The sequence below is a fragment of the Triturus cristatus genome, chromosome 3_1 (genome assembly GCF_964204655.1).
Source record: "Triturus cristatus chromosome 3_1, aTriCri1.1, whole genome shotgun sequence".
Taxonomy (NCBI): domain Eukaryota; kingdom Metazoa; phylum Chordata; class Amphibia; order Caudata; family Salamandridae; genus Triturus; species Triturus cristatus.
In genome coordinates, this window is record NC_140583.1 from 604,544,918 (window position 1) to 604,555,585 (window position 10,668).

Below are 10,668 nucleotides of genomic sequence, written 5' to 3' on the forward strand. Positions count from 1 at the left end.
CAATTTAAATCACCTTACCTTATCGGCGGCGTCCCCGGGCTTCCCTCCGTCTCCATCGCGACTTCTTCTGGAAAACTGCGCATGCGCGGGCGCCGATAAGGTAAGGTGATTTAAATTGTTATTTATAATGTTTTGGAAAGTTTTAATACTGTGGTCGGGAGGCGGCCAGCACATAGCGGAGCTATGCGGAGAGTGCGGAGATTGGTTCCATCTCGGTGCCTCTCCGCGTAGACCCCCTACGCAACTTATGCCCACCCCTAGTCTCTTGTCGGACACAGAACATAACTTTCTTACAATCCACAATCCAAGATTCCCTTGCATTTTTCTTCTACCGAAGATACACAAAAAACAACCTTTACCCCCAGGACATCTGATTATTTCAGGCATTGGCTCTATGACAGAAGCACTGTCCAAATTCGTTGACACTATCCTACAACCATTAGTGGTCAACCTGCCCTCCTATGTTAGGGATAGCACAGACATACTTAACAGGTTTGAAGGTCTGGAATGGGACAAAAGGATGTGGTTTGCAACACTTGATGTAGAATCACTCTACACGTGCATCAGGAGAGATTTAGGAAAAATAACAGTAGACTTCTTTCTTTCTAAGAGACAGGCATCCCTCTATGATCACAACTTAATGCTGTTGGACATGATTGATCTCATCCTCGATAATAACTTTTTCCTGTTTAATACGACCTGGTACAAACAGGAACAGGGGACAGCCATGGGATCCAAATTTTCTCCATCGTACGCCAACCTCTTCATGGGTGGGTGGAACACACGCATGCATGGTCAAGAGCGGCCTCAGACTGGATTAGGCACATCCAGTACTGGGCCCGATACATAGACAACATTATCATCCTATGGACGGGCACTGGAACTGAGTTTAGGGATAATTTCAACTTCCTTAACCACAACACCCTGAATGTCACCTTCACTCTTGAGATGTCACAGTCCAAAATACACTTACTGGATCTGGAGCTATATGCTCAGGGCAAAACAATCCAAAGCACTCTACACAGGAAGGAAACAGCAGTGAACAGCATTTTGCATTACACCAGCTCACATCCACCCTCAACTAAAAAAGCTATCCCGCATGGAGAGCTACTGCGCATCCGCAGGAATTGCAGTGAGGATGCCAACTTCGACACACAAGCTAAGCTAGCTACTGGTAGACTGAAAAGAAGTGGCTATGAACAGCATATACTCAGAGGGGCAGAGAATATGGGCCAGCACCTTAAAGAGGAAAGACACACTAGTGAGCAAGACCAAGGACAAAGACATGGACAAAGACTCTCATTCATCACGACTCACTCTACACTCAATCATGAGGTCTTCAAAATACTAGGCAAACTCTGGGCACTGCTTAAGGGGGTACCCGGAGTTAGCAATATCATCTCACAGTGACCATCTATGTCTTTCAGATGAAGTAGAACAATCAGGAACTCTCTGTGTCCAAGTTACACCTTTTGCAAGACACCACAACAACAAAATTGGCTTCACAAACCCTTGGGGTTTCACACCTGTGGGAATTGCAACATCTGTAACTTGGGCTGCAATAGAACTACGACCTTCAGCTACAATATGGGAACACAACACAAGATACAACAGTTTATCAACTGTCTCACCAGCTTTGCGATCTATAAACTTATTTCTGGCTGTAACAAAATCTATGTGGGCAGCACCACTAGGCAGCTCAAAACACGTATCCAGGAACATCCCAGGGCAGTACTTAATGGAGACACAGCCTATGCATTAGTTTCTCACGAGTGCATGAGTCGGGTAGACAGGAGGAAGTTCTGCTTCCATGGCATTGATGTTGCCTCACACAACAAAAGAGGGGGGACAGGGAATTGGCACTAAGACAACTGGAAGCGAGCTGGATATGTACTTTACGCTCGTCAACACTGGGTTTCAACACTGACAAGGAAATGCACAATTTCCTATAGCGATCGCCAGACTTTAAGATACTTCTGGCTATCATTCAAGTACCCTTTTGTCTTAACTCTAGTCTGCCCCCAGTGTTGAATCTGCTGCTCCAATCTCCTGTCTTTTCTAATACCTTGTTGGCACTGTAACCTTATTGCCAGCCAAGTCCAGTATCGACAGCAGCAAGAATTACACCACAGCTGTAACTGACTAATTGTGCCTGTAACTGACAAATTTTGCCTCTTAACTGTGCTTTGTGGAGTCACTGTAACCCTATAGCCAGCCACCATAATTGCCCCTGCTGTGGGGCCTCTGGATGTGTGGCAGTGTAACCCTACTGTCTGCACGTCCTATTCCACACATTACTCATTGTCTGAATACCTTGTATTCGTAATTTTTTCTATGTTTTCAGCTATGACTGTATCATCATGACCTCTGATCCTTTGTCTTTCATGAACCTGCTAAATTGATCAAACCACTCACGCCTCTGTCACATCTCTCTATTTTCCTAGACAGACAATAACTATTTCACTGCTTAATGACAAGCTAAGATAGATATGCACATATGACATACAGATATTTCCTTGAACTTGGATCATGCACAAGTTCATATACGTATGGGACCATTATTTTTCTCCTCCTTATCTCACCACTACGTATTAATTATCTGTGGCCTATTTTAACCGCACTTGACCCCATGTGGCTTCTTTTCTCCATGACCTTTCTGTTACCCCTCTAGACTAGGTAACGTTCGAATCCATCCCATGGTACCTTCAGTCTCAAACGCACCTTCCTCGCTTTAGTGCATACTTTACTCCGTTTAAGCCTCAGTCTAAATATACGCTGGGCTTTCATTTTCCTTAAACCTCATCCTCAATTTTCACACCACTACAACTCCATTCTTGAATTAGACCAGTTGCCAATATGCGTTGCCCAAAAATCTGCCTACACTTTGACTTTATTTCGGCAACACATTACTTTAGGCTCACTTTCCGTCTCACTCTCTCCCATACCAGATATTGCTGCTGCCCCTAACGTCAACCTGGTTGGTTAGTGGTCTAGTCTTCCACTACCTGGAAACTGACCTGCGTTTTTCACGCTATATGGCGGGAACCAACTGTGATTTTCATTACGTTGGTTATCCCGCAGAGACTCGGATGCCAGCCGTACACGGATCGCATCACTTTACACCGACAACTCATTCAAGTAAGCCTGTTGGAACTTTGGGTGCATTTCCTACGTCTCATTGCACTTAGCTGACTGGCCGCAAATATGATTTTTCAATTGCCCGTAAGCTTCACACTTTTTAATTCTCCTTAGGAAAGGCTTTGAGTGCTCGTCCTTCCTAAGAGATCTGTCTACCCCGACTGGATTACTTGCCAGTATCTCCTAACGTCGAGATTCCGATTTTACCTAAGTAAGCCTTGGTGAACTTTGGGTGCATTTTCTACGCCACACCGTGCTTAATTGGGTTGCTGCAAAACATGATTTTATAATTGCGCTTTATCCTCGCACTCTTTATTCACCTTTCAAGGCTTCAGATGCTCGCCCTTTACAAGGGGTCCACCCAGGATGTCGAGATTCCGATTTTACCTTTCAACTCTCTTTTCTTAACAGACGTACTTGGATACACACTGGCTGGATAACCTATTCAGGGAGCGGAACGGTCTAGCGCGACCGCTCTTGCCTCCTCAGACCATGGGCATATGCGTGCTTCTCGCAACGCTAGCAGCATAACCCTGTTGGCATAATTTCCGATGGCATCCGAGCGGTCATTTTTAAATACTTATTGCTGTTCACGAGGCTCGTCAGTCCCACACCCAGCAGACTGATCTTTTTTCTTATTTTCCCTAGAAAACCACATTGCCTCAAAGATACCTTTTCTTATACTCAACACGATAACTACGGGACATTAAGTGGCCCCTTGAGCTGAGGTATGCCAAATCACATACTCTATTTTCAGTCCATTAAAGACGCAGCATTGGCAATCACTCGGTTTTAACACCATTATTTCTCCCAAACATTGCGCTTTACTTTCTAACTCGTCCTACGACCGATGCGCTTCACTGACCGCGGCCTGTCGGTGCCTTATCCTGGCACGACATATTCAGCATTACTCTTTGGTAAGCTGAACTAATATGAGTCTCTTAGCATTACGTTTTACATAGTGGCACCAGGGTGTTATTTAATTTTAGGGTCTAACTACTGGCTAGGATCATCAATGACTTTGATATCTCCTCCTTTTCCTCCCCTATCACTTCGCACCCTCACACCTATTTGCACTTTTCCCATCCACCACGAATCCACTCAACAGGCTTTTCCTTCGCGGTTCTTCTGATATTGGACGATGCTAGTCCAATTTTTAAACTACCTTCTTCCTCTCTTTTTCCCCCAGTTTCTCGTATTGAACATGTAACACTGTTGTCTTAGCACCATTTCTAAAATACATGTACATTGTGTGCCATTACAGCCCTGAAAAAGCCCTTTGTTCTCGGCGAAACGCGTTGGCTGTCCATAAAGATGCAAACCAAGCGCATTTGAACTAAAAGACAAAGACTTCAAACAAAAACGAATACTGATTGTCTTTTAAACCTGTTTATTTTGCTTCATTCTGTTTCTTAATATTGCCTCTCATCCTCCCTCTGTGAAAGTTCAAATGTCCTAGTAGCACTTGTACCATCTGTACTGTCACTTTTTCCCTAGCTAAAATGTCGTCAATCATCAATCTCACCTGTAGTTTACTGTCAGTCGGAAGCCGCGCTTCCATTGCCACTGAATCCAATTCAATACCAAGAAATGACAACACCGTACTTGGACCTTGTGTCTTTTCTGGCGCCAAAAGCACCCCAAGTGCCCTCATGAGCTCTTTAAAACTTGCCAGCTGTTGCTGAAAGTCGCAGAAGCAGGTCGACCCACTAGGAAGAAGTCATCAAGATAGTGTATCACCGTCTCTTTTCCCGTTCTCAATGAGAACACCCATTGCAGGAACAAACTGAACTTCTCAAATAGAGCACATGATATTGAGCATCCCATGGGCAAGTCCTTATCCACAACTACCTTCCCGTCCAGCTGAATACCCAGCAGCTGAAAGTCCTAAGGGTGTACTGGCAGGAGCCGGAATGCAGCCTTAATGTTGCATTTTGCAATCTCAGCACCTCTGCCAACCCTTACAACCAGTCCCCTGGCTACGTCCACTGACGAGTAAGACACAGATGTTAGCTCCTCCGTTATGAAATCATTCACTGACTCCCCTTTTGGCCAGGACAAATGCTGAATCAAGCGATATTGGCCCGGCTCTTTTTTGGGGACCACCCCCACCAGGGAAATGATCAAGTCTTTGATCGGACATTCCTCAAATTGGCCCTCCATGCGCACTTCCGCAACTTCTTTCTTCAATTTGTCTTATACCACTGCCTTGTGTGCCGCTACAGACTTCAAGTTTTCTGCCCAACGTGCTGACCGGGGTCCCTTGGAGCCCAACCTGAAACCGTCTCTAAACCCGTTGCTCAAAATTTGTGCATCCTGCTCTTCTGGGTGGTGTCTCAGCCAGGCCTCCAAACACTCCATATTAATCGGCGTATGAGCCTTTCCCCAAATATCCCTGTGCTCCCCTTCCGCCTCTGCCCCTTCACCCCTGTTTTGGTCCTGCTGACTGTTGTAGCCCCATGCTGCTGTGCGCTCTTTCCCCTTTCTCGGCCCTGTCCTGTGTATCCCGCTCCAAAGCACTGCACCGGTGGGTGCTTTCCTGAGCACTTAGAGCATTCGTGCCTAAATCTACAAAATCCCCTGGTGCAATTCCCCTTGTAGTCCCAGCATGCCCCGGGCCTGCTGCCCGTGGGTTTGGCTGTGTGGCCCCCCCCCCCCCCCCCCGGATGGGGCAATTCTGAAAGGGCCGGTAAACTAAGGGAAGTCCGCTGGCTGTATATGTTGTTTTTTTACCAAATTTCACATCCCCCATGGTTTGCTGGTAAAAGTCGGAGTCAATCTTCCCCCACTGTGCCACTGGATCCCAAGCTAGCCTGGCCCTCAATTCCTCTTTGTAATTGTGCATATCCCCTGCACGTTACGTGTGCTCTTCTGACCACGTCCATGTATTTGAACAAAGACACGCACCTGTAAGGGTACTTCTCACAGTACACACTCGCAAATATCAAAAAGGCAGCCATCCAGTTTTCAATGGTCTTGGGTACCTTGGGCCTTCTTGACAGCTCTAACTCCTCCTCTTTTGATCCCTCTTTAGACCTCAATTCCCTGTGCAGGAGCTTCAACATGTCCACATACTCTCCCTTCCATATTTTCTCCTTTGTGGCCAGCATGAGGTGTGCCCCCAATGGATTTGTCACCCCCATGTATGGCATTTTTGGGAGCTTGACCTCGCTACTCCCTATCCCTGCCCCGTGGCCCGCCTTCCCCTCCCTTGTACTGTCAGTGCCCTCTACCTCCTTCTGCACGCCTTCACCTACTTTCCCTGTTGTGGTACCGGACTCTTATTTCCCCTCTTTCTTCTGCCCTTCTGGCCCCATTCCTGTGTCCCGCACATATCGCCCTTTCCGCAATTTTACCCCCCCTCAACTTCCTCCCTGGGCGCGTCTGTCCCTATGGACTCTTTCCGCTTAGTCCCCTCTTGCCGAACATACTCTCTCCCTTTCTTACCTGTCCGCACCGGATCCAGCCGCCTAACCAGTCTTGCCGCGGGTTTAGTGGCCTGAGCCGGGCGCACCACTTCTTTTCATGTGCTCTTTAAAAGACTAGCCACATTATTACTCTGCTCCCCCACCTCGCCCCATGTGCCCTTTCCTCTTCTTCCTCCACTATTTCCCCTTCCAAAACTGAATGCTGCGGGTACTTCTGTTGCCCACCCGTGCCCTGTGCAGACCAATTTACTGCCGACCCAGAGGCCGGATTGACTCAACTAGGTTGTTGGACTTCCCTGGCCCTCTCAGAAACCTCCTTATGCATGTTACCTTCGTCCCTCATCGTATTCCAGCCGGCCGCCCTAGACCCTGCCTTCACTTCTGCCTGGTAACGTGGAGCCGCATGGTACTCACCCCGAGTTGGTGCCTCTTGCACCTGTTGCCCCTGTAAAGAAAAGGCAAGGTCCGGCAAGCTGGGGTTAGTTTCGCTATCTGTCTCTGCCCGCAAAGGTGTCGGACACCACTGCCAATAAGCCCCGGGCCCTCCCCGAAAACTGTACTCCATCTCTACCGCTTCTCAATGCTCCACCCCTCTTGGGCCCCGCGAAACCTCCCTTCCCCACTCCTGGGGTATACCCCCCTGTGCGCTGGTGCCCCCTGGATGCTGTCCTCTTATGCAGAGCCCTGTTCTCTAAAAACCTCATCTATCCTTCCTGACTCCTACTCCCCCCTCATCCCCCTCACACCACTCCAGCAGTGATGCAAGGTGCCTGCCTGCCAGACCCTGCCACAACTTCCCCGCCTCAACCACCACCCCCCTCCCCAGGGGCCCCTCTCTCCTCGACAGGCTTTTTCTGCATCTCCTTTTTCCACCCCCTTCCTCTGACCACCTGTCCCTCAAACCCCACAGACCCTCTCTAACCACTCCACATCTCTAACGCTTTTGTCACCCCTTCTAAGGACCCCAGGAACCCCTTACAGCCCCATTTACTTTCCATCCCCCTTTGCCCTTCAAGGCCCCCTCCCCTGCCCCCGCGTCCCCTCCCTCTCCCAAATCAGTTCCCTGGTTCTGTCCCTCTCCTCCCCTCCCCCTCCTGTTCATTGCCCTGCTGGCACCCCCTCTGTACTGTACTGGCCCCCTCCCAGAGCCTGGCTCTCCTTTGGAGGATTCCCCTGCTCCCTCTCCATTTGTGGTGGCCATGGGATCCCTACCTTCTGTGGCACCAGCAGCACTCCTGGCTGCCAGGCCCTCATAAACCCTCCTCCCCCTCGTGGCCACTCCCTTCCCCTGCTCAAATTCCAGGGCCGGGTGCCGAGCAGGGCCCCGCCCTGTCCCTTCATCACCTTGCTTGCCAGGGGCCGCTTTGCTAACGTGGCCCTGGCCCCTCGCACGTACCTTTGCCCTGTCTGCTTTCCGCGGTGGGGAACTCACCCAAACCACCAGGGCCACACCCCCGGCCGCCAGCCGTAGCGGTCGCACTGACTCTGGGTACTAAACGAGGTCCATGCGGCCGGCCTCAGCCAGCAGCTGCATGGCCTCCTGCACCTTCTGGTCTGCCTGCATAACTATTGCCGCCTTGCTTGCACTCCGCCCTTCGCGCCGTAACCGCTTGTCCATTTCCCTTTCTTATGGACCGCTCGACAATTCCCACAAATGATCCGCCTCACTCAGGGAAAACCACAACTGTCCCTGCGCTGTTATGACTGCTGTGTCACCTTTCCCTGAAATGGCCGGCTATAAAGGCCCCACTCCCGCCAGCCCAAAGGGAGCCCAACTCCAGCGCAATCGTGCCCAACGGCACCATCGCCCCAAAGACCCCGGGGGTGCAAGCCTCACTTGCGTGCGGCCGCCCGCCCAAAGCCCCATTGTGGTCCTGCCTGCCTGTCTAAAGAGATATTGTTCTGTGATTGTTTGATTTACGGCAGGTGTGACTGCTTTAAACCTTTTTCTTTTCTCTTCTAGATATCTGGGTGTTGGGTAAGCTGACTGAAGGTACAGCAAGGCAGTGTACGTAAACCCCTTCGCTGCGGGGGGGGGCGGTGGCGGCGGCGCTGTGCTCGTGACGAGCCCAGCTCGTCATGAGGCACAGTGGAGCTGTGCTCATGACGAGCTGGGCTCGTCACGACTCCGCCCACTGATTGATTCTCCCGCACAGGTGGGGAATCAATTGCGCGTGGGAGTGCCGCGACAGTTATGACGAGCCCAGCTCGTCATGAGCACAGCTCCACTGTGCCTCATGACGAGCTGGGCTCGTCATGAGCATGGAAGCAGTTAAGGGGGGGTCCCAATTATCAATTCTCTCACACGGAGGTAGTTTACGAGTGGTGGAGCTGTAGGGATGGACGTTCCAGAGACCAGTGTGAGCTTGAATCTTAATTCTAACCTTGCAAATAGGTAACCTATAGTCACACTCCTCTGTTTGTAATGTGTAGCCTTACACTATAGATCTTGAAACTGTGAAGCATAACATAACTGTGGTAACTTTTTCAGAAGTACTAGGGCAGACAGGGGTTACTGGGCTCAGACTGACAATCAGAGCCTCTAGCCACTGGTATCCTGAAGCTGAACCTTAATACTGTACCTAGTATACACCCCTTTAGCAATTGGCCCATTATAGCAAAGCCAAGCAGTCCAAGGCGAACTCATGGGAGGTATTGTGTGGTTAGAGACTTACAACTCAATACACCAATGAACAGAAGTTAATAGCTGAATGTGCAGCAAGTGTTTAGTGTTTTGAAAAAGAGAAAGTATGTTACTTAAAACACACACAATGTAGTACTGTACATAAATGGGTCAGAAGTAACAAATTGCAGAGGGCATTATTATTACCCTATATTAGGTAACTAAAGGGGGTAACCCAGTCTGGCCCCATGGGACAAGCTCATATTGTGCTCTATGTGCCACAATCTCCCTCCTTTTAGTATCTGGAGTCTCTACGAAAACACATATTGGGGCTTTAGGAAGTTGTTTACAGGGTGAAAGGACTTGTAGATGCCTCATGTCAGCTCTCTGCCATCTAGTAGCTTGAATCTTGCTTTTTTCTGCCCAAATTTGGGTTCTGTTGCAGCATGCAGTACATTTTGTATTATTAGGCTATTGTTGTTTGGCATGTGTGACTCACGGCTCCTTTTGTTCAGAGAGCAGTGCCAGTTCCAGTTGTAGAAGTGGTGACTATGTTCCAGTGCTCACACCTTGGTCAACCTTGTAGGTTCGGAATCTTCATTAGGCTAGACAAAAACCCACCACCCAAATATTTAGATGTTCAGCCCAGATAGGCAGCAGGCACGTGTTTTATATGAAGACTTCCTGAAGGCTGCAAAATATTAATGATACTATTCTATACATGTACAGTGAGCTAACTGTGTCCCTTTCCTTATAAACTATGCGCACTAAAAATATATTTTTTCCATACTCATATTAGAGGTACTTATGTATTCTTTATTCTAGCATGCAAACACTTAATGCTTCACTGCATGCTAAATACGGCACAAGATTCCCTTTTTTTTTAAACAGACTTTATTGATTTTCCATTTACATTCAGTACACCTATTAAATTCAGGTAAACATTACATTGCTGTCTAGTTTATGTTGTACAAAATTTGGATAGATGTGTTATACATCCAGATACAGCATTTGAACGGGTATCGGTTGTTATGCATGTGTCCGTTACAACTCCTCGATGGAACATTCTTGAAGTGTGAGAGTAAAACTATTAACTAACGAAAACTGCCCATCCCCCTTCCTCTCTGCCCCCCCTCGTTTTGGCAATCTTATTCTATGTGCAGGTGTGATTTGCATCCTAGTCAGTCAAGCAGGAAGTTGCTAACGGTACTGATCGTGGCTCTTGGCATTTCCTACCATAAACTGCGGGTCTATGTGAATCAGCTATGCAATGTTCTACTGTGCATTTGGGGTACTAGATATGGGATCAGGGTCCGCACCTTTAAGGCCTTCTAACATAATGTCCCACTCCATGGATATCTGGTTTTTCCGCAGTCCCCTAGCCTCCTCTTGGCGTATTGCAGCACTCTCAGCCCCACCCCATCGCAGCATTTCACTCTGCCAGGTGCAGGTTGACTGGGGTTTTCCTGGCTTCCATCT